General features: G+C 56.1%; 1 protein-coding gene across 1 annotated transcript in view; it reads right to left on the bottom strand.

The window, feature by feature from the left end:
- FLAD1 (flavin adenine dinucleotide synthetase 1) overlaps nucleotides 1–1,624 on the bottom strand; it is a 16,573-nt gene extending 14,949 nt beyond the window's left edge. The window contains exon 1 of the mRNA XM_073608700.1: nucleotides 1,562–1,624. The gene's annotated coding sequence lies outside the window, so the exon portion shown is untranslated. The remainder of the gene's footprint in view (nucleotides 1–1,561) is intronic.
- Between the last annotated feature and the right edge of the window lie 2,642 nt (nucleotides 1,625–4,266).

The following is a 4,266-nucleotide window of genomic DNA, read 5'->3' as shown; positions in this document are numbered from 1 at the left end:
GAGAGAGGGGGAGAGAGAGAAGAGAGAGAGAGAGGAGAGGGGGAGGGAGAGAGGAGAGAGGGGGGGAGAGAGAAGAGAGGGGGGGAGAGAAGAGAGGGGGTGAGAGAAGACTAGAGGGGGTGAGAGAAGAGAGAGGGGTGAAGAGAGGGGGGGAGTGAAGAGAGGGGGGAGTGAAGAGAGGGAGGAGAAGAGGGGGGAGAGAAGGGGAGAAGAGGGGGAGAAGAGAAGGGGGAGAAGAGAGAGGGGGAGAGAGAGAGAGGGGGAGAAGAGAGAGGGAGGGAGAAGAGAGAGGGGGGAGAACAGACGGAGGAGAAGAGGGGGGAGAAGAGGGGGGGAGAGAGGGAGGGGGGGAGAGAGAAGAGAGAGGGGGAGAGAGAAGAGAGAGGGGGAGAGAGAGAAGAGAGAAGGGGAGAGAGAGAGAGAGAAGAGAGAGGAGAGAGGAGAGGGGGGGAGGGGAGAGAGGAGAGAGGGGGGGTAGAAGAGAGAGGGGGGGTAGAAGAGAGAGGGGGGGTAGAAGAGAGGAGAGAAGAGAAAGGGGAGGAAAGAGGGAGGGAGAAGAGAGAGGGGGAGAGAAGGGGGAGGGGAGAGAAGAGAGAGGGGGGGGGAGAGGGAGGGGAGAGAGAGAGGGCGGAAAAGAGAGAGGGGGTAGAAGGGAGGGGAGAAGAGAGAGGGGGAGAAGAGAGAGGGAGGAGGAGAGAGGGGGGAGGAGAGAGAGAGGGGGGAGGAGGAGAGAGAGGGAAGAGAGGAGGAGGGGGGAGAGAAGAGAGAGAGGGGAGAGAAGAAAGGGGGGAGGGGAGAGAAGAGAGGGGGGAGAGAAGAGAGAGGGGGAGAGAGAGAAGAGGAGAGGGGTGGGGGAGAGAAGAAAGGGGGGAGGGGAGAAGAGAGGGGGGAGAGAAGAGGGGGGTAGAAGAGAGGGGAGAAGAGAAGGGGGAGAGAAGAGGAGGGGGAGAGAAGAGGGAGGAAAGAGAGAGAGGGGGTAGAAGGGAGAAGAGAAGAGAGGGGGGGAGAAGAGAGTGGAGAGGGGAGTGAAGAGAGGGGGGAGGGGAGAGAAGAGGGGGGAGAAGGGGAAGACAGAGGGGGGTAGAAGAGAGAGGGGGAGAAGAGAAGAGAGAGCGGGGGGGAGAAGAGAGAGAGAGGGGGGGGAGAAGACGAGAGGGGCGGAGAAGGGAGGGGGAGAAGGAGGGGGAGGGGAGAAGAGAGGGGGGGAGAAGACGAGGGGGGGAGAAGAGAGGGGGGAGGAGAGAAAAGAGGAGGGGCAATCAGACAGCAATAAAAACTGACAGGGGGTCTAATCCCTCCTTAGTTGTAGGGGGGTGGGGGGGTATAAAGGGGGGCTCCCGGAAGTGGTCAGTACTGGGTCCCGCCCCCATAGCAGGAAGGGAGGGGCTTGGGATGATCAAGGCAACCAATGAGATGGTAACGATGGAGCCTCCCTGGTTGCTATGGGTAACAGTTGTCCCTCCCCCCACATTACTCAAAGCCAATCATTTCCCAGGCAGGATGCGAGCTGTGATTGGCTGCTATCGGTCTCACACACGTGTCCCCCGGCTCCCCTCACTGCTTCCGGACTCCTCCGAGGTCACTAAACGCTTCTCGGCCCCGCCCCACCAAAACTCCGCCCCTCCGCACTCCCCATTGGCTGAGCCTGACGTCAGTCTAAGGATCCTCCTAGGCGATTGGCTCGCGTGGTGCAAGTTAGAGGGAGTGTACTGTCAGGGGAACAGAGTGTGGGTAGAATGGTTCCGGTGGAAGTATAGACGAGTCACACCGGCCATTTCCTGTCTTGCGGAAGTGTGCACAGAGCCGGAGGTCGGGTTCCAGGCAGTCAGTGTATGGGGTGTGGGTGTATTCCTGGGGTGGGAAGGGTTATATCCCCTGCCGGGGGGAGTCTGTGTCCCCACTTCCTGTACTGCTGACCAAAAAGGAAATCCCCTCTTGGCTCTCGCCAGATCAAGTGTCCCCATTGGAAGATTTGACATCACTTCCTGTCTCAGTGACACCAGAACACACTTGGGGGGTGAATCTCCCCCTCCCCATACGATTAAAGGGACATCTTTAGCAGGGGGTTCTCTCTATCCGGAGAAGGCGGAGTTTTGTCTGCCATGGCGATCCCTGTCCGGAAGATCCGCCCCCCCTGGTTGTCATGCCGATCCGTTAGCTTCAGTCTCTCCTCCGGGGAGATCCACCCTCAATATCTGTCCTGGTGTCACCAACACAGGAAGTGATGAGGGACCAAAAATCATAGTTGTCACCAAAACAGGAAGTGAGGGGAAATCTTCTGATGGGGACACCTGTGGAGGTGGAGGACTTCTTTCACTTTCTGTTTTCTCTGCTGTACAGAAGTAAAAAGAAATCTGGTCAGGTGACAACTGAGAGTGGATTTCCTCCCACTTCCTGTTGTCATTTGGTACAGGAAATGAGGGGAACCCAAAATGATAGTTGTCACCAGAACAGGAAGTCAGGAGGAATCTCTGATGAGGACAACCTGTTCTGTGTGTGTGGGGGGGGGGGGGTTCCCTTTGCTCTCCTGTTTTCACTACAGTACAGGAAAAGGAAATGTGTTCAGGTGACAACTAAGAGTGGATTTCCTGCCACTTCCTGTTGTGTCATTTGGGACAGGTAGTGAGGGGAACTCTAATGGGGACGCCTCTTCTGGTAATAACCGTCTAAGAGTGGATTTATCTTGACAATGCCAGAATTTCCTTTAACTTCCTGTTGTGTTTTTTGGACAGGAATTAGAGGGGGGGTTCTAACTCCGCCCCTTCTCCACCCAAACTATGAAAAAGGTGACGGTCTACAGCTGGGCACAGTAATGGTCTCATGAGGAGTCTGGCGCCACCTACAGCTGGGCACAGAGATGATCTCATTCTATAACTTATGTGGAGTCTGGTGCCACCTACAGCTGGGCACAATGATGGTCTCATGAGGAGTCTGTGCCACCTACAGCTGGGCACAGAGATGGTCTACATTCTATAACTGATGAGGAGTCTGGTGCCACCTACAGCTGGGCACAGAGATGATCTCATTCTATAACTTATGTGGAGTCTGGTGCCACCTACAGCTGGGCACAGAGATGGTCTCATGAGGAGTCTGGCGCCACCTACAGCTGGGCACAGTAATGGTCTCATGAGGAGTCTGGTGCCACCTACAGCTGGGCACAATGATGGTCTCATGAGGAGTCTGGCGCCACCTACAGCTGGGCACAGAGATGATCTCATTCTATAACTGATGAGGAGTCTGGTGCCACCTACAGCTGGGCACAGAGATGATCTCATTCTATAACTTATGTGGAGTCTGGTGCCACCTACAGCTGGGCACAGAGATGGTCTCATGAGGAGTCTGGCGCCACCTACAGCTGGGCACAGTAATGGTCTCATGAGGAGTCTGGTGCCACCTACAGCTGGGCACAATGATGGTCTCATGAGGAGTCTGGCGCCACCTACAGCTGGGCACAGAGATGGTCTCATTCTATAACTGATGAGGAGTCTGGTGCCACCTACAGCTGGGCACAGTAATGATCTCATTCTATAACTGATGAGGAGTCTGGCGCTACCTACAGCTGGGCACAGAGATGATCTCATTCTATAACTTATGTGGAGTCTGGTGCCACCTACAGCTGGGCACAGAGATGGTCTCATGAGGAGTCTGGCGCCACCTACAGCTGGGCACAGTAATGGTCTCATGAGGAGTCTGGTGCCACCTACAGCTGGGCACAATGATGGTCTCATGAGGAGTCTGGTGCCACCTACAGCTGGGCACAATGATGGTCTCATGAGGAGTCTGGCGCCACCTACAGCTGGGCACAGTAATGGTCTCATGAGGAGTCTGGCGCCACTACAGCTGGGCACAGAGATGGTCTCATGAGGAGTCTGGCGCCACCTACAGCTGGGCACAGTAATGGTCTCATGAGGAGTCTGGTGCCACCTACAGCTGGGCACAATGATGGTCTCATGAGGAGTCTGGTGCCACCTACAGCTGGGCACAATGATGGTCTCATGAGGAGTCTGGCGCCACCTACAGCTGGGCACAGAGATGGTCTCATGAGGAGTCTGGCGCCACCTACAGCTGGGCACAGAGATGGTCTCATGAGGAGTCTGGCGCCACCTACAGCTGGGCACAGTGATGGTCTCATGAGGAGTCTGGCGCCACCTACAGCTGGGCACAGTGATGGTCTCATGAGGAGTCTGGCGCCACCTACAGCTGGGCACAGAGATGGTCTCATTCTATAACTGATGAGGAGTCTGGTGCCACCTACAGCTGGGCACA

Source organism: Aquarana catesbeiana, linkage group LG13, assembly GCF_042186555.1.
Source record: "Aquarana catesbeiana isolate 2022-GZ linkage group LG13, ASM4218655v1, whole genome shotgun sequence".
Classification (NCBI taxonomy): Eukaryota; Metazoa; Chordata; class Amphibia; order Anura; family Ranidae; genus Aquarana; species Aquarana catesbeiana.
Note: the sequence above shows the minus strand (reverse complement) of the source record. Positions and strands in the feature narration are given on the sequence as shown.